This window comes from Oenanthe melanoleuca, chromosome 4, assembly GCF_029582105.1.
Source record: "Oenanthe melanoleuca isolate GR-GAL-2019-014 chromosome 4, OMel1.0, whole genome shotgun sequence".
Lineage (NCBI taxonomy): Eukaryota > Metazoa > Chordata > Aves > Passeriformes > Muscicapidae > Oenanthe > Oenanthe melanoleuca.
Window position 1 is genome coordinate 19,848,266 of NC_079337.1, and position 27,247 is coordinate 19,875,512.

The following is a 27,247-nucleotide window of genomic DNA, read 5'->3' on the forward strand; positions in this document are numbered from 1 at the left end:
ATATTTAGGAGTAACTCCTGAGAGTTATTATGATAATAATGGCATTAGAGATGCAGGAGAATTTAGAAGTAGTTATGGTAAGTGTGAATAAATAGAAGTGAGTGTTTGAGGTGGTAAAAAGTTGAATATTATCACTTATTTATACTAAACAATTATTAAGTGAGGTTTTTCTCAGTTTCCTCAGGCTGATAGCACAGAGTAAGGCAGCCTTGGTTAAGGTACTGTTTGCTCTAGATAACAAAGAGTAAAATTTAAATTTTTTACTTGTGTGTGTGTCTAAGTTTTGATAAGCAGGTATGCTCCTAAGAGCTGCCACGGTTGGGTTATTTTCTAGAATCAACAAGCAGATTCTAGGTCTGTGGCATTAGGGGCTGTGTACAGAGCATCACAAAACTCTACAAATACAATAAATTAATATGACTTTTCTAGCACAATTTAAGATTCAGTATTACATTACTTCTCTTTGTTGACTACTTAATGATGCTGAGAACATCAATGTGACACTGTATGTATGCATCGCTGCACATTTTTTTGTGGCTATTTTATGCAGGAGAAAATAGTGTTTCTCATAGTTCTTGGGGACTCTCAGTGTATCATTGTAAAATATCTTTTAGTTTGTGCATTGTACTGTAGCAAAAAACAATACCATTATTAAGAGTGTGAATTTAAGTTCCCAGACTGTAAAAAATGCCACCCTTTGGACTTTCAGTATGTAAATAACAGAGATTAATGACATAACCTTTTACATAATTTCCTGCAATTTCAAGTGATATAATTGATTTATTTATAGATATGCAGGTTCATTTCTGTTCATGAATGTTGTTTGCTTCTGTGAATGATTTACCAGGCAAAGTGTTGTTAAAATGTTTGGATTATGGAGTGTTACAAAGAGCTCTCATAAGCTGAGGCAGTTGTCTGTAGGAGATACTAGGGTGCAACATTGCAATGTATATGCTACATTTGTTTTCTGTGTATTCTGTTTACATCCCTATGTCTATAAGTATTATTGATGACAATGTGAGTGTTCTTTCAAAGGCACCATATAACTTTTATATTAGTGTGCAGCACTGCCAATTTGAGTGGTAAATCAGTATTAGGACCTCCTAAAATAAATGATCTTTTGTCTTCATGTAAGTGCAGTCAGCTATAAGACTGTGGAAGAGATTACAAAGGTGTTATCTCTGCAGTGCTTAGGTGAGAAGGGTAAGAAGCTGTTTTTGTTGGAACTGTGACAGAGATATATAGGAGAGACCATTCTCTACTACTGTTTTGCACAGTGAATGAAAGCTTATGGGTGTCATTTTCCTTTTCTTCTCTGTGGAAAAATCAGATGCAGTCCTAAGCACTGCCTGGGCCATGCAAGGAGATGCTATTTGGAGTGTAGATCAGTTCTGGACAGGAGGAATTGCCTTGGAAACAGAGAAAGTAAGCACGCTGCTGGTGCTGTCCAGTTCCCCTTCATTGCATCTGACATGAGCTACTGCTGCCTTTGAGCTGAGAGATTTGCTATGCTCTGTTCCTCAGTGTTCATTGTACAGGCAACTCTAGAAAGACATGTAACCCCAGCTGATGGCTTGATGGCAGTGTATGTGAGCTGTTGGTCCTCTCTGTAGAGAAACGTGTCAAAATAAACACAGCAGCCAACTTTGCGAAGACAGCCAAGCCCTCTTCTTACAGAACATAGTGATTCCTCAAGGATCTGCCTTGCAAAGTGAGCTGCTGTAGGCTCCAAAAGCCTGCCATGTAAACTGGAGTCATGTGAAGCTGGAAGAATGGAGGGGCATTGCTGGTCAGCACACAAGCATTGCTAAAGCAATAGGTGGTTGATGAGGTTGAGCTGAACCTCTACTGGAGATGTGACAGAGTTGTGTCCTATAAACATATATCATGTTAAATACAGCAAGACAGTTCAGCTGGAATAAAATCTAAGTACCAAAATGTAATGTCAAGTCTAGTGAGAGATTTATTTTTCATACAAAGAACAGTAACATCCATTGTTATTTTACATGTAGTTGTGTGTCTTTGTGGCTTTGTTTTGTTCTTTGGTTGATTTTTTTTTTGTTTTTTTTTTTGTTTTTTTTTTACCTTGCACATAAATACAGTTTCTTTTTTTTCTAACTTCCTCAGGATTTTACTTTAAGAACTTAATGTTTTTATAGATGTTTTATTCTACCATGTTTTCAAAAGATTTGGTGTAATGCTGTGGTGTAGAGCTGCAGTTTTTGAAAATTCCTGACCAGTTTTATTAAACTATCAGTAAGTTAATGGGAGGAGGAGGAGGACGGGATCAGTGTCCTTTTCAGTCCTGCAGCACTTTGGAAAGGTTTAACCCTGAGAGATGAAGTGAGAATGATAAATTGCACTGTCACTTTTGACCAATCAAGCAATGAAAGGGCAATAAGAAGATACTGCTTTCTAGCATGTTTGGTTTTGAGTTTTGAGGGGTTTTTAAAGTTCTTTGTGACAGAATTTTGCAAGTGACTGTTAGTTTCATTTCCTCCAGTTATCATGTTTTCTTTAGAATGTTTTCCATCCTTCAGAAGAAAGTTTCCTTGGAATTTGTACAAGGCACTTATCTCGGGCAACAACTGCGTGAAAAGTGCCATAGTTTTAGCAGTCAATGAGAACTGATTCAATTGCTTTGCATTAACTCCTAACGATACTGTTGTTTATTTTGAACTAACTTTGTATCCTTGTATAGATTTGCCCGGGAAATCAATTAATGAAGCACACCTTGGGATTTTATTTTCTGTCAAACAACAAATTCTCAACAAAAAATTGAAGAAGGCAGTTCTGTTTGTCTTTTTTTTCAAACAAATGGCCTCATGACATCCTATAGATGGGAGTGGCAACTAGATCACCTTTTCTAATTGTGAGCATCAGACAATTACTTTTAAAGCAGAAGAGTTTAAGATGCCTGTTGTGAATCTTACTATCAATGGGTTTTCCTTCCTCCTCTTGCATTTTGTGTTTGGCATCTTGAGGACAGCAGTTTGTAAACATGCTTGGAATAAGCATAGTCTTATTTCCTTGGAGTCCTTGGAAATTCTTTTATTAACTTTGGAAGACAGGCATAACGCACTAATGAAGATTTTATCCTGACATATCAAGTATAATGAAATGTGTTTTGTGGGACTTAAAAAGATTAGTCTCTGTGCAGAGTTTTCTGATGGAGCTGTAAATCACTTATGGGTGACTCCTGGAAGGGATTGCTACCTGAGAGAAAATTTGAGGGTTTTTGATTTCTCTGTCATGAATTCTGACATAAACTACACCTGCTTGCACGTGTTATCTTGCATGGAGAGGCAATGATGTGTGTAATCAAGAAGTATTGACACACTCAGGTTTTTGCATATCATGAAGTAGAGCTCCACACATTTCATAAGCCCAAGTATGGAGGGAATTTTGAGAAGGCACAACACAGCTAAAATTACTAGATCCATTAACTGTGGTGGGAATTTATTACCTGTGCAAAGCAGTTGCTGTAGAACTGTTTTCTTATAATTCTACAGTTCAGTAGAAAGTCTGTATCCTTGGGGGAACTAAAAAGTGCAGTTTTCCAGAATTGCATGAGCTTTCATTTAGGTCCAAATGACTTATTCATAGAGGTCTTAATTTGAAGAAAAAAAAAATAAAAAAGGCTTCAGAATTCTAACAATGCATAAACAGAATATTTTACACTATTTCTAGTTAATATCTAATGAGACAACACATCCTTCCTGGAATTCCTGCTTCTAACTCCAATTACTGTTAATGAGAATTTTATGCCCCCTGCATTAAAAAGAGTATGTTAAGGATGCACTCATGCAGCAACTCATATCTATATAGTCACACTTAGCACCTCAAAGGGAGACAAAGACAGTATGTGGGTCTGTATGTCTGTAATTAGCATTGTCATCAATTATAAATATAGCAGCTTGCTATAAACATGGAATCTGGATTCAGCTAGGGACTTGGAGCATCCTGCATCCCAGGCTATGTGGACTGGAGTGGCTGGTAGATAGGATTTCTGAGAAGTGTGCTACATTTTAATTACATATTTTAGCTCTAACAGCAGCTATGTTATTTCAGAGAAATGAAAAAGACATCTGCTACAGAAGCTCGTCAGCGTAGCCCATCTGACTGTATCCTGTACCCATAAATGTTATGCATATTTTACGGTCTCAGGTTAATGGAACCCCCTAATTGCTGCTATAGGAAAATGTCTTTTATGCTTACAGTGAAATATAGACAAATCCATAGCATGTGTGGTTGTCCAAGTCTGACCAAACAGAAAAATAATTATTGCCTGATCAGCCGTTAAGCTAATGGGAAGGTATTGGGATTTTTGTGTTTCATTTGAAGTTTTGAGGTACATTCTATGTGACATAAAAGGGGATGCAAGAAGTATTTAATATTTAGAGAGAAGTAATGTAAGAGCTTATTTTGGACTTTAAAACCTGTGGCATCCTTTGACTTAGTGGCTTGCACCTTTGAGTGATTGGCTGCTTCTAGCTGACACTTATGATTACTGCTTTTCCACCTATGTCCACAGACTTATTTAGCAAGAGCAATCTCTAGGAATGACCTTGAGCAGTCAGTAAAGATATTTTTTTTGTTCTTATATTAGTAATTTTCTACAGGGAAAAAAATCCGCCTCTGATGCTTGATGGTACAAGAGCCAACAGCAAGTGAAATCCAATATAGCATGGATGGCAATATGGTCATGTACTCATTCAGTCACTTAGGTCCTTAAAAAATCAAAGCAATCTTTTTTTGCTTGAAATGCAAACAACAGATCTTCAAAATATGTACTGCACACTGTTTGTTAGCCTCTGACATACTGTACAATTTCAAATGTGAAACAATCTGTGGAATTTGAAACATTTTACAGGGAGTTGTTAAGACTTCTTTGACTTTTTGTCATTTGCTGACATCCTTAGTCAAGTGGTTCTCTTTATACTCTTGAAAAATGGCAGTCATTTTCAGCACAGTGAATTATCTGCATGTTAAATTATTTACATTAATTTACAACATAATCTATAAAAATAAAGCAATTCAAATTTTGTATGTATGCCAGATTGTTATAAAGGAAATAAATAGCTATTTTTTTCTCTCCCGCTTCAAATTAGATGTTTTTGGCATATGGTGAAAATATAAATACACTGTGTTCAGACAGGATCCAAGTGGATATTATGTGTTTTTATATCAGCATTCAAATTCAGTTACATTTAAACATTGACTTTTCTGCAAAGGAACAGAAAAAAGGTTGGTTTCTTTTCACTTGGGATCTGTCATGACCTCTAGAAGTGCAATCCCTGCTCTGTTATTGATAGCTAAATGTCAGTTTATTTACAGCTGGAAGATGTATTTGGGAGCTAGTTATGTAAGTCAGAAATGTCTCTCTGACCTCCATCTAGCCCAATAGATATGACAGTGTTTGTAAAGCTCTCTGAATGGCCAGAAGTTCTCAGTGTGATTGTTCTAGACTTGCTGAATCATCATCATATTAAATGAGTAACAAAGCCCAGGTCTCAGGAGGAGTGGCTGAGCTGGGGGTGTTTTGCCTGGAGAAAAAATGGCTCAGGGGAGACCTTATTGCTGTCTACAACTGCCTGACTGGAATCTGTTGTGTGAGAGGACAAGAGGAAATGGCCTTAAGTCACACCAGGGGAAGTTTAGACTGGATATTTGTATTTATCAGGCATTGTGAAGGGTGGGAAGATGATGTGACAGAAGGGGCATTAGTGTATTGAAAGGAAGGAAGAGAGCTGACAACTAGGAAACCAGGTAAAACACAACCTTCTGGAAAGGTGTGGTTCATACCTGTCCCCTTAAGCATCATGAGGACTGGTGTCAGATTTCAGTGAGTGGAAAGCTGCAGGCAAGCAGAGCTCAGGGACATACTGCTACTTGATTGACAGGAATGGCCACAGCACACGAGGACATTGTCTCTGTGTTTTCCAGTAGGGCTGGCTATTGCCAGGGACTTTGCCCCAGAGGCTAAGACAGTGTAAAATGCCAAACAGGCCTTGCAGAAAATTGTGTATAACTTTCTCTATAAGCCAAAGCTTTCCTCTCACAGTTTCTTAAACATTACAGGTAATGACAAGTAAACGAAATTTTGGGGCAAGACATTCTATTCTCCTTTTCAAATTCTGCAAACTCACTATCACTATACTTTATTGGATTGTACAATGATACTTTTTTTTTTTTTTTTTTGGTACAGTTGAAATGCAGAAATGGAAAAAGAAAGCCTGTCTGGTTTTGCATTCTGGTCAACAGCTTCAAAGGCAAGTGAAGAAAGTGCCATAAAAGGTGGCTAAGGTACAGAAAAAGTAGCTCTGGAACAGTTCATCAACTGAGAAAGATTTTTAATTTTTTTTTTCCCAAAGCCCACCAGCAAGAAGTTACCTTATTCACTGAAGCATCAAGGTTTATATCTCACATGTTGGCTTTTTAAATCTCATCTTAGATAGCTGTGGCTGTTCTCATTATGTACATAAATGTCTAAATCCTTTTAGAATCTTACTAATCTCTTGGTCTTGGTAATAATACCTTCAGGAAGAAAACCACTGGTTAGTTATGTGCCATGTAGAAATATTTTCCCCCTTTTTCTTTTTAAATTGCTTTGTTCAGCATCACTGTCCACTTGTTTTTTACCACAATTTTAAATTGTGGTAAATAGTACTAATATGTATTTTATAATAATAATATAAATTTTTCTTTACTGTTATTTTGTGTAGCACCACGGATTCTGTTCATACCTCTCTTACTTCTCAATCACAAGGTCTGAATCTTCAAACTCTTTATCCAGATTATAAATCTTTCATTTCCAAATACAAGTATATTCCCTTAACACTTCTAGCTTACTCATCAACTAGACTGAGAATAAGTTGTAACTCAGTGATTGCTCTGCTTTCTCCTCAATTATTTTCAGCAGTGAAATTCAGTTGTGTGCTCCACTGGCATTCAAAAAAGAGCAAGATTTTGAGCTCTGATCTGAATGCCTTAACCATGAGATAACTCATATAGTTGAGCTTTGAGTCCGAAGTGGACACCTAATTTGTTCCTTGTTTCTATAAAAAATTACTCCCTTAACCATGGCAAGTATTTGGAGAACCTCTGATGCTTCAGAGGACAGTAGAGATGAAGCATTTCCCAGAAGAGCCAGACCATATGGTTACCCTGACCTTCTGTGAACATGCTGGGCAATCCCATAGTTTTTTGAGTATTTGAGAGTATAATTGGTATTTTTATTTGTATCATTTTTTGTCAGCACTTCTCCTTTCCTAGCGATTATGCTTTCTAGGTAATTTGGGCTGCTGTTGACTCCTGCTGAGGGAGTATGAAGGTGTGGAAATGATGCTGATCACTTGAAAATCACTTGAGAAACCGCCAGGACCCACTCTGGGTACAGCCTGAGAGGTTGTCACCATTTGCAGGAGTGCAGGATCCTTCTGTGGAGTCAGCAATCTTTTGTTTTGCTGTGTGCGTCACTTTATCCCAGAGCTGGATGAATTGAATATGGGACTTTGAGGTTTGCCTCATGGCATATCTGTAATTAATTGCTGAAACATAGATAGAATTTCATGTGGACAAGAGCAGACAAGCAGCAATCTGCAGGTTTAATCTCTGTAGCTATTTGATGCCCGAGTCACCATGGCAGCTGGAAAATGCTTCCCACTTTTGTGTTTTTCAGTTCTCTGTATTGTAGCTTTTCTTAACCTCTTTCAGACTGGACCAACTGGATTTGTTTGTATGGCTTGAAATAAGAGCTGTCACTGAGGCATTTCTGCCAGCAGGGGCAAACCCACTCCAGTTGGTAAATGGAGAAATTAGGGATACTCAATGTCTGCCCAAGGCCTCATTGACTGAGTCAGCAAAGCTGTTGTGCAGCTTAGCCTTCAGTGGTTTCAGGGAGACTACTGGAGCTGAAAGCTGCCTTTGCCTTGGTACTTAGCTTGAATGGGTAATAGAAGAGAGAATTCATAGTAGATTCTTCTCACTTCTTTTTCCAAGCACATTTGTGATGCTGCCTGCAGTTGTTGGGTGACAGCACAAGCCATTGCACTCTGTGGCCTAAAAACAGATCTGTATTTTTGCCACCATACTTACATGCTCCCTTTAATAATTTTTCCTTGCACACATACACTGGACTAAATAACAGCTGTAAAACAGGTGATTTGTGTATTACTGTGATGAACAGGAAGCTGAAGGGTGATATCAATAGCACTGGAGAAATCCTGTCAAAATTTCTGGAAAGATCTTGCGCTTTTGTTGTTCTGAGGTTACTAAGTTTCTTTAGCAAAAAGTTAAGCATTGTACCATATACTCCATTAAGCGTACAGTGATCTTTTACCTCCTTCATGATGTTATGGATTATTCCAAGAATTATTTAATATTAAAATTTTTCTCACTTTTTAAAATATGGAATCTGCTGGAGTAATTCAGGATAAAAATTCTGTATTAACAATTTTTTTTTTTCCATGTAGTAGTCCATGAGCAAGCTTATGTCCCAGATTTAAAGATCAACATGTGAATAACACATTACACTGTCAGACCAGGAAGTCCCTTCAGTTAGCAAAATACTAAAATTGTGCTCTAGGCTATTCCTGAATTCTCTGCAAAAATTGGCAAGTCCAAGTTAAAAGAATCCTATATAATTTGGCCAAATCAAGTTATTTGAGTGAAAAAAGTCCTTTTGCTGAGCCATTGTTAGAATTTCAGATGACTATGCAAAATAAAGACTGTCTGTGATTTGATGATTATTTCCTTTAGCAACAGTGTATGTCTTGGTCCTTTATCTCTATTTTTTGCTGCTATTCTCTTTCTTCATGCAAGATTTCAGTTTATCCAATAGTCCAGCTCATTGCTGCATCTATTTCTTTTTTTCTCTCTGTACTGCAATTTAATTAGGAACAACTCTCCATGTTAACTTCTGATAGAAAAAAATTGCAGAGGAGAAGGTTTGTGGGTTGTTGGCTGTGCTGTTTACAAAAGTTTTCAAGATTTCTAAGTAACTGATGATATATCAGCCATCAATCCAAATCCATACCCAGAGAGACACTTTAAAACTTTAGTTGCTCAACAGAGCTCGAAATATGCACCTGTCCCACATACTACCCTGCAATTACAGACTGAGGGAAAGATAGACTGTAATAGCTATTTACATGTCAGAACACTGTCTGCCAATAGCTGTCTCACTGCTGATGTTTGTTGGTGCTCTGTACTAGGTGTTCTCATCAGTTTGATAGCACAAAGCTCAGCAAGAAAAAAAACAAGAAAAAAGAACCAAAACTGTCATCTATGGAGGAAAAAAACAGTACCTTTTGAGAAAAAATAAATATAAAAATTATCTTTCTCTGGTTCCAAAGGAAATAGATGACACACATGTCCCTAAAGGGGCATGATATTTTTGAATGATTTTCCAGAACTCATGCTTTAACAATTTTTTTTTTGAAATGTGGATCTTTTTTTATTTTTTTTTTTTTTTGTTAAACTCAGAATACATTGTGAGTGGAGGTCATGAACGAAGCAACAACAGGTTTATATTTATTTCTGCCCAGTACTCCACTGACGGAAGATATAAAATCTAGACACAAGAGCAAGTTAAATGATAGTCATGACTAAATATATTGTAGCTTATAATTGTAGCTTTCAAATTGAGAATATTAGGGTTTCTGGGTCAGATACAGCTTTAATAATAGCATATAATATTAACTAAATGTATGTGTCTTTCACCTTCAAAGCATGTAAAAAAGTTCAGGCAATATACACTGGTGGTACAGCCAAATATTTTTTACCTTAGAAGAGGAAATAAAGGTGCCCATAGAAATGAGTGGGCCAAAGCCTCTAAGTGAGGATGTTTCAGATCCAGGGTAAGAACTGAAAGTCCAACTTCACACAATTGTACTTGATACTAACTCAAGATTCCAAATTTGTGAAGAAACTGAAAAATGTCTAAATAAATGAACAATCTCTTTGACTTTTCCACTATTCATGGTGTTGGTGTTAGCGCTGTGGTTGTGCTCAAGTGTTTTCCTAGATTAAAGCTAGAGAGACATAATTTAGTGTATTTCATATTACAATCTCTGTGAATACACAAGCTCTTTCATTAGAGCTCAGTTTTTCACCATAGGAAGAATCTTTGAACAACAAAATGAGATGCCTTTTTTTTTTTTTTTCCCTTTCATTGGTATAAACTTTGTAGATAAATTGTATTTTTTGATACACTTATACTTGTTTCACTGGGTTTGTTTTAATGGTAATACTTAAGGGCAAAAACTATATGTACTTAGTTAAGTGAATCTGAGAGATAACATTACTTTCATTTCCAGAACACGAGTGATGCTGAATTTCTAGAAGCAGCATTTTTCTACATCTGCTGCTCTTCCCAGAGATGGGAACCTCTCTGCATACCAGAGTACACCTCCTGCCTGGCATGCCATAGGTCTCACTTACATTTTCTCATCTCTGCTCATCCCTTTCCCTATGCTCACACCAGGGCCTCTGTTGCAATTGTTTTCAAGTAAAGCATTCCCTTGATACTCTCTTTGTGATTTCAGTTCTGGTAATGTGGTTGTCGCTGCTAAAGATGTGTGTAAAAGCATAAATATGAATGAAAAAGTTACCCTTGTAGGTCTGGGATTTTAAAAACCCAGCCCTATAGGATGGCAGGTTATTAAATTCCCCTGAGAACAAATTAAAGATGTTTCCTGAAAAATCTGACCTTGATTATCAATGCACTGTGTCTTTTCCATAATTTTTACAGGTACCAATGTCTTACTCATCATGCTGACCCACCAGACAGGTGTCAATCAAACATTTGCATAAGCACAGATCACTCAGGGTTGCTTGGTGTTTTAAAGGGAAGGCATTTTTAGCTTTTGCCTTTGAAAGAGCAGGTCAAGCACTCTACCCAGCATTAATGATTTTTCCCAATTCATCACTCAATTGACTCAGTAACTTGACTATTATTAACCCAGACCATTAAATGCTTTTAACCATTTTCTACAGAAAGAAGAGACCTCTCAAGAATGAGCAACTTCAATGAATGTATTAATTTCATGCAGTTGCCATTTGCCCTACAGCATTGGACTTGCTTCAGTGATACACTTTATAAAGAAAATTCAAAAGGCAAAATAAGCTTTTCTTGTAATTTTTTTTTGCTGCACTGAAGAATTTTGTTAAGGTATGAAGCATTCTGTGTTGGAGATGTCAATAGGAACTGTAACAACAGAAGCTGGTTTGCTCCATACAGGTGTGAAAGGTGCATGCAATTGAGGCAGGTTAAGAAGACATCAAGGGGTGGGGGCAATACAATAAAAACAAATGGCAGTGGAAGAACACTCCACCTGGAATCTGTATACAAAGAGAGTTTGTCTTAGTACACAGCACTGACATTCATCCATATATTCTGTGACCAGAAGTGAGGGCTGTTTCAGAAGTTAGTACAAATAATAGTTTAACTCCTGCTTCTCCAACCATGTTAAAATTAAATATACAAGGAGTAAAACTCTGGCATAGTAAGGACAGAGAAGTGATGAATTACCAACAGACAAGACTAACCAGAAGGCTGCTTCTTGTCTCGTTGGGAGTGGCCACTGCTGGGCAAAAGGCACTGAGTTCTCCACATGTGAAGAAGCTCTATGAGAGCCTCAAACTGTATGGGCATTATGAGGTTTTCCAGGGAATCCATTCATGCTGATTGCTTAGGGTTTTGCTACTGCTGGAATGTTTTTGGGGAAAGTTTTTTTTTTTTTTTCCCCAAAGCAGGGAAAGTTTTTTTTTTCAAACCAGAGCAAATTTAGTCACTTGCTGTTGTCAAAGAGCGATAAATAAAGCAGAATTCAACAAAAATTTTGTGCTGTAATTTTACCAACCAAGAAGACCTGCATCTGATGTGGAATGGGTCATACTCCATCAGTTGGGAGATGCTTGCTAAATGATAACAAAACTGTTCTTATTTAAATATATTACTGCCTATCACTACCCACTGGTATTTCTTTTACCCAGACTATCCCCACCCAGGTCATTAGATATTTACTGTAATTGTACCTCAGAATTTGGGTCTTGATCAGAATTTCAGCAGGTAGCACCTTTTCCTACCTTTTTTTGAGGGAGTGGATGTGGCAGGAAAGTAGCAGACTTCTCCTTTTTTATTGCTCTTTTTCCTTCAGAGTAATCACACTCTGCATGATCATCAAAGAAATTGATTGAATTCTTTGAGGTAACAACAATATGATTATAACTAACTGCTTAAGTGAATGAAAAGACACATTACAGATAATCTGCTTCTTTATGAAAACTTAATAACAGCCTAAAAAAAGATTAGATAAAGACATTGAGATTTTTTATATCATGCAAAATGAAATCAGCATTCTCAGATACGTAGATGTTTAACAATACTAGAAAAATTCCTGTTAAAGGCAATCACTTGTGTGTAGTACTGTCTTTCCACCTTTCACTGTATTTGGTACTCTTGGCATAAAGAAGCTTTTAGTAATTTTTATATAACTAGTGAAATATTTTTTGTGGGGGTGTCTTCTTGGTCATAGTTTTCAATGATTTTGCTAGCTTGTCATAAAGTTATTCGTAGGTTTGGCAGATTGGCATGATGACATTCAGTTTCCTTACTAGAATGGTATTTTTACCTTGCTGGTGAAAAGTTTAAACCCTGTTCAAGATCAGTTGTTGCTTTATAGACATATTTGAAAGAAATTTTTTCTGATATATTCAAACTCAGAGTATTAATGCCATTGATTTATAAATGTGTGTATGTTTCATTATAAATAAGGTGCATCCAAAAGACCTGCAGGTGACTGTTGACTAAAGAATTTTTCAGGGCTTTTAAAGCATGGTCTTCCTTCCATGGAATCAGAGAGGTGTATTGACATGTCTGCTAAACCACAATCCTTACCATGCTGTTAGAGTTCATCAAGTCCTCCTTTCTGTGCTTGACTCTTTTTGAAGCATCTCTTTCCATCTTCTTTGCTCGTGAAGAGATACCTAAGAAAGGTATGCTTGAGCAATGTGCACCAAGTAAGGAGTGCCAGGCCTGTATGTTGCTGAAATGGAGTTGAAGTTATTTATCACTCAGAGATGCAATGAAAACAAATGCAGTAGAAAAATACCATGAACGGGTTTTGTGCTTTGCTGTTTTGGAGAGTGCTCTACCTTTCCAAGTCCCAGGTGTGGCATCCTTGCTCAGCATGTGTCTCCACATTTGAGTGCTGGTCTCATTCTTCTTTTATAGACTTTCCCTTTTCTCAGTTAACTTTCATTTTATGCTGTCTGAATTCAGCCAGCTGGAAACTGAAAACAGGGCAGAAAACATGTTCACTGATTCCCACATTTCACTCCAAAAGGTAAGTCCTGCTTCATCTGGACTCTTCAGAGACTTCTGCAGTAAAGATCCAGCAAATGTATGCTAGACATGTGCAAACAATGGTTTTTAACCCAAAGTCTTACCACTTGATATAATTTAGCAGAATTTCTCAGGGATGCATAGAAGTGCACCCCTGGGAGATTTCAGTATAATATTTATATACATTATTCAGTACAGATTTTTAATTCCTATTTTAAAACTCACAAAAACATTAATTTTTTTAAAGAATGGTCAATAAAATGTTGAATGTGGGAAAGACACTAGTTTTCCATAACATTTTCCTTTTTCTGTCTTTAAATTTTAAAATAAATAAAACAAAAATTTACTTCAAAAGACATTTTGCTTGTACAACTGTAGTTTGCACAATTTGCTAAAACATGCAGCACTCAAAAATAAATGACAGCTTTCAATAATAGGGAAAACTATCAATTTTCTTAAATATACAAATACGAAGATCATAGGATAACTATCCCTGTCTTTAGAGTTATAATCTTAACTCTCTGCTTTACAGCAAAAAAAAAAAAAAAATTATGTAGCTCTCTGAATCGCTTAGCAACTGAGATCTGTATTAATTTCAGCATATCTAAATGTTTTTATTAGGGAAAGAGTTTTGTACAAGACATCCTTAGGCTAACATAATTATAGAAAACCATCAGGCTCTAGGTTAAATTTTTTTGAAATAATAATACAGTATGAACTCTTCCATAATTAGAGATGATAATTTTTGCCCTTATGTGCTTTTTTCACCTGAGGATCAAAAATGCTTTTACAAACCTTACATAAGCTTACAAGTTATCATTATATCCAAAGACTCATACATGGACTTATTTGGTTTTCAGGAGCTACAAATTAACTAATTCCCTTGAGGTTCATCTGGAGATTTGAATTCATTGTGTATTGAGCTGTAAGAGGAAATCTTCGAAGTGCATTTAACTTTGTTCTTTAGCTCCCCACTTCTTTCACCATTTTCAAAAGTTTTATGCCCTAGTTGTGCACATAAGGTGTAAGAGAAGATGTGTTTTGATGGGCCGTTGCTCTCAGACTGTGAAAATGAAGAAGGCCTGTGAATTTAGCAGCTTTTCATCTCCTCAGAGACTCTTAGGATGCCTTTATTCATGGGCCAAGGTTTATGAGTATGTCTGACTGGTGACACCAGCTATAGATAAGACCCAGTTATTTTTATGGATTTTATGCTGTAGCCTAAAGAAAGTTATATGATGCTTCAGATTACTGCTGAAAAACTTAGAATCTGCTAATGAAACATCAGATAAAGTGCTACTTTAATGACATGCAAGGATTGAATTAAATGCAAATTATTATTGTTTTTGGAGGGTTTTTTTACCCTTTACCACTGTAAGTATCATAGTTAAGCAACCACAAATAATTGTTTTGAATTCCCGAAAGAAAATTATTTTATTGGTCATAAAAAAAATAATAGTTTCATTTTACCTTCCTTGAAGATCTGACTTAATTGTAGCTGATGCAGGGTAAGCCTTTCAAAAGCAAAAAAAAAACCCAACAAACCTCTAGTTAAAATGAAATTATCTGTGCAATAAATTATTAAAATGAAGCATCACTTAATAACAAAATTGCTTTCTGTACTAGCAACAGATTTCTCAGCTATAAGTAAGTTTATATTATTTGTTAGATGACTTCTCAGATTAGGAAAACACGTTAACAGCTTTATGTATAAACTGCTGCAATAGAGCCAGCATTTTTTTCAGGCTAGAGAAATAATTTGCATTTTAAATGCAAAATCCAATGAGGGAATAGCAGCCACCAGGATCTGACTGTATCCTCTATAGGGCATTTGTGACCATCTGCATGGAAGCCAGGAGTTTTTTCAAGCTGGTGACCTTTTCCTTGCCCAGCACTCTCTTCTTGCCTCTCATGGTGAGTCCACCAAAAAGAGCCATTAACAAAACAGTAGACCATGGGATGGGAATGAGGTAGACTGAACTTGATAGTTTAAGATTTCATGAGAGTTCCTATTAGATAGTGGTTCTATTTAAAAGGCAGGGAAATGGTTTCTGAGGCAGCTGCATGTTTTTGGCATACAGGTCCTGATGGCTGATTAAACCTTATTTAACACTGCCCTGCCACTTTTTTTTCTTTGTGGGTGATTTGTGGGCCAGTGTGAATAATCAAGGTTTCTTTTACTCAGTAGGTGAAGTGAGAAGAGTGCTTGAAAAGATATGGCAATGTTGCTCCAGATTAATTTAAAAGAAATTATTTTTGAATGTGATGAACTGGAACTATTCATTTCAGGCTTAATCCATTCAAAAGTTAGTTCAATTATTGGGACATTTTAAGGGCAAAAGGCAGCTGCTACTGGAAGCTTCTCAGTGCTGTCCTTGAATTGCTCAGGATTTATAACATTACCCCACTGAAATGTAACTCATTGCCCCCACTGATCCCTTCCTTGTCATTGGAGGTTGTCTAACTTCCAAGGAACAGATAATTTGTCTTTCTTAAACAACCATATTTTTATAAACTATGAAAGATAATTAAATTTAGGTTGCTTAAAGGTTGTCTTTTCTTGACCTTCACTTACTTTCTTGTCTCTCTGGGCCACATGATATTATTTGAGAAAAGCAGGCCATGTTAACAGGAGAATCATATTCCCAAATTCTCTCTAGCCCATTAGTGCTCACACATAAGGTGTTACATGTCAGTTCAGGTTGTTGCTGTGGATCAAAGGATGGTTTGAATCCAAGTGACCAGCATCCTACTCATCTCTGAGGTTCCCAGACTGTTAAATCTTATCTGTTAAACCACTGTATTTTACTGTTATCAAAATGATCAGGTGTGATAGTGTTTCATATAGGAAATATTAATTCAAAATTATTTTCTGAATTTTATCTGAAATGATGCCATTCTCTCTTGATTAAGTTTTGTCTGGCAAATACAGTCTTCCCTATTCCTTTCCTCCTACCCTATTATAGCTCAGCATTTGTGATTTGACTCATCAGCCAGCACAGCACGGCTCTCTTCTAAATCTGATGCAAAAGTGAATAGCTCTGTCTGTCTGTAAAGAGGCTCATCATTATTTTTATTCTACTAACAAATTATTCTTATCATGAAGTAATGCTGTGCAGTATACATATTGCTGGTTATCACATGGTTCCTAGTAGGAATCTGGATGGAAGTAGAAACCCACTAATTCTCTTGTGTTAGAAATGAGTAACCACTGGCTTCCACAGCTGCTATGACTTGCACCAAGTGCTGTCCTGGTGCCATGCCAGACTGATCTGGTGGGAATAAAAAGGTTGGTTTAAAGTCCCTCTGCACATTGCTGCTGCCTTTGTCAGATACATTCTGCACTACTGAGCTGTGATTGAGGTCTTAGACCTATGAATACATCATACTATATTTGCAGATATTATGGTTAAAAGGACAAGAAGGGAGGGAATATATGTTAATAATACTTTGTTTCTGCTGTATTAGTAGCAACTTGCTAAAGTGGCCTGCCATCAAACAGTATTTATAGCAATGTATAAAACATACTAGTGACATCCTTTTAAATTCAAAAGCTTTAGCTAATATTACTGTCTGCATTCAAAGCAGACCTCAGTGCCTAAAAGCTGGTCAATAAACATTTTAGTACTGCTCTATTCCAGTGATCTGAATTCAATAATGTTACCTTTCCAGAAGCTGCAAAATGGAAAGTGAAAGAATGATTTATGAAGCTTAGCTATGCATGGCCAGATAAGAAAGCTTTAACTGATGCTTGCAGGATTCTCTTTAATGAAGTACAAGTTGCCAAGATAAGTTTAGGTAAATGAAGCCTCTGTCACAATATGTTACAGCAAAAGAAATGACAGAGACAGCAGAGCAGATGGAGGTTATTACAGAACAGTGGTGTCAAGAATTGTAGTCTAGGTAACTGCACAAAGACAGAACAGATGCATTGGGTTTGTTATTAATGATTTCACGATAGCAATGAGTATTTCTAGAATCTGTTTAAATTAAGCCTAGCAAGGCTCTTCCCTTAAATTGTCATTTAGCCTTCATCGAGTTCATATTATTCAGTCATCACTCTCTTTTGAGTAGAATTCTTTTTCAGTACTGCCCTCCATTTCTGATGTTATCATTAACTGCAAGGCCCTGGCACATTCCAAAATGTTGCTTGATAGTTTTCTAATGCTTGACTTGTTGACAATATTAAGCAGCATTAGTTCAAATAAGTAAAGCTCCTGATGTCTTTTTTAACATCCTAATTTATCATGTAGCAGCCTTTTATGAATGAAATGAAATGAAATAGGTGACCATGTGCTTGTCTCCTGGGGCACAGGAGGTGTTAGAAACTTATATTGAGTTGTGCCCTTTTTAGGAAAGAAGTGGGACCAAATCAATGTAGAATTTGTATTTGCATTGTGTTTTGTCTACAACTGTTTTATGATTAGTAGATAAATTATTTTTAGGGAGAAAGGTGTATCAAGGGAGTTAGTCCTAAATATGAATTTTGTGACTGTACTTGAAGAGTAAATACGATTGGTGATTTTTTTTCCTTAAAAACCTGCTTTCTGCTTCTGATTTTCTTAGAATTTAGCGTCAGGAAAATACAGTTTTGTTTCTTACATTCTGTCAAAAAGGGTCTGTTGGCTTCCAAAGTGAGGTCTGTCACACCTGTAGGATGACAGCCTCTGTGGTGGGCAGGATGACAGACAAGTACATTGTTTCTGTACAAATATGCATGAGATTGAGTCTCACAAGGTTATGTCACACCAGCCATCTACTGTGCCAGGGTCCTTTGTCCTTGTCTTTGGTGTGATTGTTGAAACCCCAGCCCTGAAGGCACATTCTGTCTTAATGCAACGATGGGTTGATTTCATAGACTTGCATGTGTCTGTGTCTTTTCGGTGAAAGGGGAGCAGCTGAAGTTAAAGAATGTTTTGCAGTTTGCCATTTTAACAATGTGGAATGATTCCAGAAGAATGATAATTAAACCAATCAGTGGAGACTGTCTTTAGTATAGTAAAATACATACATTTTTTTTTCTTCTGCTTCTTTATACATCAAAAGCTTTCCCCTTCCCTTCTCCCACTTAAAAATTAATGGCTTGGTGATCTTTCTATGATACCCCTGTTCCGAGGCTTAGGTTTTACCCCTTCTCTGATGCTGAAGTCTCTTTTTGGCATCTTTCTCGTGTTAATCTGTGTGAAGAGAACAAAAGAAAGGGAGGAGTAAAGAAGGAAGGTAGGGGAGTAAAAGTGGCAGGAAGTCAGGGAACCTGCAGATAGCAATTTTTTTCCCTAAGGCTAACAAAATAACACGGAGGCTTTGCATTTGTTCTGTTTAATTCGTATGTGCTTCTGTAACGTGGTGGTGTTACTAATTTATTAAGAAATTACATTCATGTTGAGACAGCACCCTACCCCACTGTGAAACCTGTGTATTACCAAAGCTTATTTTTCCTATTTCTATACTTCTATATTTATTCCTTCAGATCTAGTCTGATAATGTGTAGTGCTTTTTAATTAAACATCAACTGACACCACAAAACTCACTTAGGACAGATAAATTGTGTGTTTTATTTTCCAGATCTGAAGGTTACCAGCCTTGGAATTAAAAGAATTTTTATTTTTTCTGTTTTTTTTTGTCCCCCTAAATATAAAGACTAAGATCTTCCAATGTAAAAGAACTAAGACATCTCCATCTTGGTTTTGCTGATGTTATGGTTTTTGCAACAATTTAGCATGCATGTAAACAAAGACAGATTCCACTGAGATGACACAATTGGCTGAGCATCCCATGTGGTGTTTTAATAATAGTTTTAACAGCAGTGCCTTTTTATCCCTGCAAGTCTTCTTTCCTACTGCTGTGTTTGTGAGAGGGGGAGTCTAAGAGAGAGAGTGAGAGAGAATTAGAGCAGTAATTCTGTGAGGCTTAGAATTAACTTCCTGTATTTTGTTCATATTTTATTTGTCTTTAGGACTGCTACTGCTAGTAGAATATAATAAACTTTGGGATTTATTTTTTATGTTACAAAATCCAAATGTTATCTGGGTTCTGTGGATCCTCATAGGTCTAAAAGAATGAGGGAAATTAGCTTCTGCATCACTTGGTCTACACAATTGACAATTTAGAAATAGATTTGTCTCTTAGTCTTTCAATAAATTGGGGCAGGAATCTTGTACTTAACAAAAGGAGAACTGTTATTACTAAAATTCAGTGAGTGGTTGTGGGTATGTTTTTGGCCTGAGGAGAGGGAAGATAGCTAAGAAATACAGCTCGTGCTCCTTTCTTGCCTCCAACATATTTTACAGGGATTTCAGGAATTGTCACAAGTAATTAGTGAACATGTGAGGAAAGATAATGAGAGACTTGGCTGTCAGTTTTCAGTCTTAGTGTTCACTGGACTGAAATCTGAGCAGACTGGCAGAAGGACCAGGAATTATTCTAACATCTAGAATTCCATAAATACAAAAAAAAACCCTTTCCATTTTTAGTATCTTTTTTATTTTTTTTTTTTTTTAGTAAAGGAAAAGTGTGTTGTCTCCTCCTTTTTAGATGCCAAATGATTCCTAAGACAGGTCTTACTTTTTAAAGGATGAAGTGTATACTGAAAAACCTGATGTGCCTTTAAGACCAAGACATGGTGTTGCATCTGGTAGACAGAAGAGGTTATTAATACCCTCTAAGTAAAGCTTCAGTAGTTCTCTGAATTCTGACAAGAAGAGCTACCAGCTCTTCTCTGGTTTTGTGTGGCAGGGACAAACAATGCTCCCAAGAAATTTACTTGCTTCATTTCCAGTGCCTGCCTGTGGAAAGAGAAGCTGTTCTATATTCCTTCCTGCCTGTCTTCCATCCATCCATCCATCCATCCATCCATCCATCCATCCATCCATGCATCCATCCGAGTTCTGTCATCCCTTTTGGTGCTAGGGCAAATCATGACACTATAGGCTCTGCTATCTTTCAGATTAAAGGCTTCCACAGAGCTCAGACTCTGTACAGAAGGTTACTTATCTGGGGAGGATGGCAAATCTTAGCAAGTTGTTTCTGCCAGCCTACATAAATTGTTTCTCAAACACACCTCAGAAATGTCAGCATTGTTCAGGTCTGCCTCAGTGTTTTGACCTTCAAAATTAAGAGCTAAATCACACATAATTTTTCATATGGTTTGGTTTCAATGGTTCATGCAAGATGCTTGGCTCAATTAAATAGAGAATTAAATCATAATTAGTTCGGAGTTAAGGGAATCAATCTTATATTGTACTGGGCTCCAGGAAGCTTCCAAGTGAGCAGTGTTCTTTTTCAACTACAAGGGAAAATGAAAGGAAGACAAGCATAGATTCCCTTTGTTCTTATTTTTAAGAACAGGTAGATAAGATTTACATAAAGCTCCTAGTAAGTAGTGAGAATAATAATGAAATAATTAATGATAGATTTACCTTGGGTGTTGAGGCAGCTGTAAGGCAAATACTTCTACTCAGAAACTTATAATTAAAAACAGCAATAGTATACCAAATAGCAAAGGGGTAGTCATGCTGGAAACATGTAATAAAAAAGAGAAAAATTATTCCATATCATAACACAGACATAAAAGAAGGATTCAAATTAAGAACTTTCTGCTTTGCTGAAGTGACTTAGGTCTGTCTCACTACTTTAACAAAAAATTGTTCCAGTACTGGTCCCGTTTCGTTGAAATAATTTTTCTCTACATGTTTCCCTTGCTAATTTATAACAACCTATAGAAATCCACCAGGTGATGCTCCAGTTGTGTGTTTTGTCTGGAGATCTGACAAGTGTATTGAATTTCCAAATTTCAGAATCAGAAAGGAGTCCAAGTGTACATGAATCCATTCTGCCCAGGAATAAATTTTTGCTATGCTTAGATAAACTCTGCTATGACATCCCCTGCAAGCCAACATTTCCCAGTGGACTAAAAGCTCTAGAACTAACTTTTCCTTTTTTCTAAGTAGGATATATTACTTAAATTACTGGAAATTACTAGTAAGACTAACTCATGGAAATTTTATTCTTAGAAGGCATGTGTGTAATATTTTTAATGATAAAGAACATGGAAAATTCTTCATCCTGATGCTAGAAATTTTGGGATATAAGCGGATAGAAAGAAGCAGCAGTGATACATGTACTACTTTCTTCTTAAAAGCTTAGGTATTGTGCCTGTAATTTTGAAGAAATTAATTTGATTTCTTAAGAGGTTTATGTCTGAAGTACTCTGTTTTATTAGGTCCCAGTAGTTTGTGGTATTGATATTTTAAATAAATACTAAGTGATGCAAATGGAAGCTTTCTAAAACCGAACTCAACTATTCTTTTATTTCTTAAAGATGTGTTTATCTTAGATTTTCAGTCTATTTGAAGAGCAGTCTGTCATGTGTTATGCCTCTCATCTGGTGACCAATGAAAGTATAAATCTGATGAGCTAATCCTCTGTGCAGTGGTGTAGAATCAATGCCAGGGAGCTCATTTCAGCTTCTCTGGATGCATTTATCCACAGAATAAAAATTCCCATCCGCTTAGTAAAGAAAGAAACTGTTCAATGAGATTTGGTTATATTTTTACTGAAGATTAGTGACTTTGCTGTTGGTCCTAAGTAGAAAAGTTCCAAAGCAGTGGACATGATTTTTATATTTTTTTCCCCACTGCAGTCTTTCATTTTAGGAAGGATTTAAGCTCTTATTTTTAGATACGTTATAGCAAATTTGGCTTTCACCGTGGTTTTAAACAGTTCAGTTCTGAACAAAATTACAAAGGAAGCATAGGTTTGGTTGAATATTGAGACTTGCATAAATCAGGTTCCTTAGGTGACAGTGCACATTAATCCTGCCTTTGTAAAAGTAGCCATTAGCTCATTGACTAAGCAGAAGCTTTCACGTTAGGTGTGCTAGTCTACGAGTGCTGCGTTGCATGACATGGAAAGCCATGATGGGCTCCAAAGGAGAGCTTGGCACCTGAGCACTAGCAGGAGATTTGTGGGGAGCACAACTGTAATGTTCTCAGACTTGGGTAAGTAGGTGAGAGTGGGGCTGAGCTCTGCAGGTTTTCCCAGCTCAGCCCTGTGTGAGGCTTTGTTGCATGTCATGCGTAAGTTCTTTTGTTGCAAGAAAACTCTAAACATACAAATAATAACCACTGGATATCTTTAATTTTTGCCCACTGCTTTGCAGATGGAATGCATTTATTTCTGTATCCCGTTTGGAACAGCTCCATTAGCAGCAAAGTAATTTGCTTTTTATGTGTTTACTAGTCAGAATACTGCTGTGCTTTTTAAGCTGTCACTAACTGGAACAGGCTAACAGTACAATCATAGTGGGCTGATGGAATACAAAATGAGCAAAGTTTTGCTCGAATTAAGTGCTCTTAACCATCTCTCTGGTCTTTGAACAAAATAGGGTGATAAATGCATTGTGTGAAAGTGTTACATTTCAGAGGATAAACAATATTCCACGAAAAATCTCTCACCTCTGATTATTGAAGTGATTTGTGATACCTGTATTGATCTCTATCCCAAAAAGCATTACAGTTATCTTCTGTGGGTTTTCTTTGAAAATCAATACTAAGAGTTTTCTGAGGAGTTCAAATCAGATTAGAAATTTTTATTTGTTGTGACTTGCCCTTTATTTTCTAGTTAATGTTGTTTGCATGGGTCTTGAAAAGATTAAAAAATGAGTGGCTTATATCACAGTTTTCCTCTCTCTATTACAAGACATAAACTATATTAATTTTTTCATTCCTCTCTACTGTTTAAGCATAGTGGATCTCTTCACATATGGTTAGAAATGAGATTTGATGGTTTTGTTAAGCAAAACAAAGTGTAGTGAACATACCAACCACACTTTATGATTAGATCGGATTATTTTCCCATGCATTGAGATTTTGGTGTATTATAAATATACTTCTCTCTGAAATATATTTTTTTTAAATGAGAAAGATATAATTTTTTTTAAAAGTGATAAAGCTTCACACAATGTCCAGAATTATGGATCTGAGCGAAGTATTAAAATCTTTTAAAAATACACCTTGCCTTACCATACAAATTTTGACCACTGGCCCTTCTGAAAATCTGGTTCTTTAGTTTGGTGGAAGCTGCCTATATGCTGCAGAGGGAAAGGGGACTGATGTTCCCAGGATATAAACAAACTTTTTTACAAGTTCTTCAAGAAGGGAATAATGGTGAAAAATTCTGGACACTGGTGCAAAATGTTTTATTGTAAAATTCCATGTGCCTTGCAAACAGTTGTGATTTGCATAAGAAGACCCAAATGTGTGCTTATAAATGTTTGGGCTTCTACAGGTTTTGACCTTTTCTGTGAGAAAAATACACAAATTTGCCTCTGAGATCACAAATGTTAAAACTTCTTGTATTAGTCTGCTACTACAACAGTTTTAAGCACATAACTTTATCATGTGAAACATTTAAAAATTAAAGATCTCAAATATGCTGTCATCTAGAAGTTACATTCATTCTCCACGGTCAGATCCAGGTAAATACAAATACAATCTTTCCCTTGTAATCACACATATCTTGAAATTCCTAACTCTATTCTCTGACATAGCAGAAATAAACAAATCTTAGAGAAGAGAAAACAGGTAAAGGAAAGCATGGAAGTAAAGGAAGTTTCTTCATCATAAGAAGAACTTGATTTTTCCCAACTAAAGGCAGCAAAATAATAGCAGGCAATGGAGCCTCAGCAGAAACTGAGGAGACAGAAAAACTCAGAGGAAACCGTAGGAAAGACAAAAGGGTAGCAGATGCACCAGCCAGGTATTGAAGATTTCTGAAGAGAAGGTGTGATCATTTCAGCCTTCAGAATGGTTCCTTGAGACACTCAGAAAGAAAAAGATGTTTGTAAAATCAAATAGATATTAGAACAAAAATCCTCAATTTTTGTAGAAAGAAAAAAAATAGAGGAAAGGTGAAGTGTTTGAATGCTTTCATAATGTGTAAGAGATGGGAGGTTTTTAAATATTTTTGTTCTATTCAAAGATATTTTAAAGGTAATAAATTTACTGCATGCTCTTAGAAGAGTTTAAAATGTTCCTGAAGTATACTTCCAAAAAAATAAGTTATTCTTTAATGTTTCATAATTGGAGGGAGGAACACCCCAGGCTTCCCTACCTTCCCTCAAATTTCTTGAAGTTTGGTGTGGTTTATCTGAGAGTGCAGTAAGGATTTCTTGTCTACCTTTTTTAGTTTCCTCTGAGATGAAAATAGTACTCTTAGTATTGAAGATCGAGTTTTCTTAGTTTTAATTTTCTTTTTAGTGTCATCTTACTGTCTTAAATTATTCAGAATACTTCTGAATAATTTTGCTGCTTTCTTCCTACTTCTGTTCCCCATGAATTTAATCAGTCACATTATATGTCTTGAACTCATTTTTTATCCTGATATTTGATACTCTAACATTAATTTTTGTTAGCACATTCCTTTTACAATAATTAAGAATTGTATAGATAAAAATGTCACTCAGCTTTTCAAATAATTTTGTGTTGTGCTTCTGCCTCTTAGTGTTTTGTTTAAACTTCTCATATTTTTTCAGTCTCATATTTCCAACATTGAGCTCAGCTTAAGTGTTGTTGGAATTGCAAATTCATTCATATTTCAAACTCCTGTTCAAGACTAGTTCCCTAGAGCAATGAAGTTTTGTTAAATGTCACAGCTCCAGCTTATGTTTTATTGTACTTAATTAGGATTCCAAGTATTGTGTTTCATTGATGTTTTTAAGTCTGAATGATAACAAGAAAAAAAATAATATTTTATTCTGGAATTTTGGTGCTAATAAGCTGCAGAATATCAGTTTTCTGCGCTGCATGTACCGAAGTTTTAAAATTTCTTTATTAATGAACATTAATTAGGTATTAACTGAGCCATAACATTATCATCAGTTTAATGCATGTCTTAATAGATGTACTAGGAAAACTGTTCCATATAGTGAATTATTCAGGTTTTTTTTCAGCCAATGAATGCAGAGATATGTATTTTTTATACTTAGAGTGAATATTGCCTCTAGAGAACACTGCAATTAATTTAAAACTGAAATTCAAATTGTAGTTCACTTTCTAGTTCTGAATGTTCAGCATTCACAAAAACCAAGAATAAAGTTCATTGCCTTCAGTTAAAAAAAAAAGCTCTGAAATTCCAAATTTCAATGTTTTTCGTGTGTGGAAGAACACGAACTGAAGGACTTTAATACAGAGTCCTAGTGGAAATAGCTTTGGCAGTTACTAAAGAGCTGTTTTCCTTCAGTGTCACTTAAAAATAAATTTTGGACTCAGCTACTGTCATTATACCAGACACAGCAGTAGGAAGAGTCAATTATTAAAGTTAGACTCTCTCAACTTGTGTGTGTCTTGCAATTTACACACATGTGAGCCCGGGTACAAGCTGGGCTCCTTCTGTGGGCTCTTTGTGAAGGCTTGTTCTCATTTTCATTGATTTCTGACATTACACACATGGAGTTGGGATAGCACTGTAAGGAGAACTCGATCAATGGGTGGCATCAGGACAGAAGTGCTATAGCACAGATCTAACTTGTCATAGAAAGCATTCCTCTCTGAAAAGGTGTTTCTTTGATTTAATTTGATTGTGTAAGCTGACCCACTCTTACTGCTTTGCAAAATGTACTTTTCCTCATTTGACATGAGAAAAAGAGCACAATATATAGATACATGTATAAATATATATATCCAAATGCAATACATTTTATATATTCTGAAGAGTGGCTTTGGAATTATCTGTCAGTGCTCTAATGAGGTATTTTGGTATATTGAGGGAAGTCTTGCTATGGATGCTTTGAATCCTCTTTATTATACCTCAGGTTTTGAGTTCCTTTCCATATTATTCTAAGAATCAAAGCATTATTCCTTTATATTTTTAATAGGCACATTCTAGATTCCAAGTCAGATTGTACAGCATTACAGGACTTTTTCTTCAGAGTTTTTTTGTGGTTGATTGTGCTGTGTGACTGCCTCATGTCCGTGTCGCCGTGTATGGTGGCTGGGTGACCTGGGCTTGTTGTGCCTTAAAAGGATGGAAACTGATAGCCAGCTAAAAAGGCCTGGGTTTGCAATATAGGGCTCTCCTTTATTGCTGGGTACTCTGTGTCACTTTGCTTCATACCAGGTGCTAGGCTGAGGTTGCCATAAAAGCATCTTTCGTAGTTTTACCTCCTTCTCAGTCCTCTACACTTTGAGAAATCCTGATGTTGAAATTTAAAATAAGATATTTGCATTCCTCTTATTTCTGATGAAATATCTGTCATCTGATCTAGCACCCCGAGAAATAGAGCAGTTCTGAAATGATCCTAGTGAATTTTTGTGGTTACATTCCAGCACCAATTAAGAGAATCATGGTATTTTTGCTTGGTTTGTTTGTTTATGACAATCAGAATTAGGAGTTTATCTTTTATTTAGGAAAAATTAAGCATGAGATGAAAGACTGCAAGTGTATCTGTCTGAGTATCTCAACTAGTTTCATGGCTTTATTAGGAAGACAGTGTAAAGCTCATTTTGGTAAACATTATCCTCAAAATGCATCCTTTGCCACTGAAAGCCATTCTGTCCAAAATTTATCATTTTCCAATTTGTGATACTCAGTTACTGACTAGGCATGACTTCTGGTATATATACTTTTTTCATCATCACAGAATTAAGGGAAGAAATAGCCATCTATTTAGTGTAGTTTAATGACATCAAGTAGAAATTTTGATTTTCCTTTCCTTAGGGCATTTTTTTGCAGTGAAACCACCAAATCTGTTTAGTCTAGGGCAAAAATAGACTGTACTGTCTCCAATGCTTTGACTTAGCCTGAAAGGAAAGACTTTATGCATTCTTTAAGGGCTGGTGCTCCCACGAGTTATTGCAATTCAGTTTAGGATTATATCACTCCTGCAAACCTATATGGTGC